This window comes from Hylaeus volcanicus, chromosome 7 (assembly GCF_026283585.1).
Source record: "Hylaeus volcanicus isolate JK05 chromosome 7, UHH_iyHylVolc1.0_haploid, whole genome shotgun sequence".
In the NCBI taxonomy this organism is placed as follows: domain Eukaryota; kingdom Metazoa; phylum Arthropoda; class Insecta; order Hymenoptera; family Colletidae; genus Hylaeus; species Hylaeus volcanicus.
Genome location: NC_071982.1, coordinates 6945998 through 6946228, shown reverse-complemented (window position 1 = coordinate 6946228; position 231 = coordinate 6945998).

Below are 231 nucleotides of genomic sequence, written 5' to 3'. Positions count from 1 at the left end.
GTGTTCAATATTGTCGCCCTTACCAAAAATTATCCCAAACCTACTCAGACAGTATGCACATTAATGGTATTTAATATTGCTGCCCACAGGAATAACTTCCCCAAACCTACTCAGACAGTATTTCCGTGTTGACAGTATGTACATTAAAAGTAATCAATTTTTCCGCACCACCAAAAACTACACTAAACTTATTCAGACAGTATGTACATTAACGGTATTCAATATTGCCGC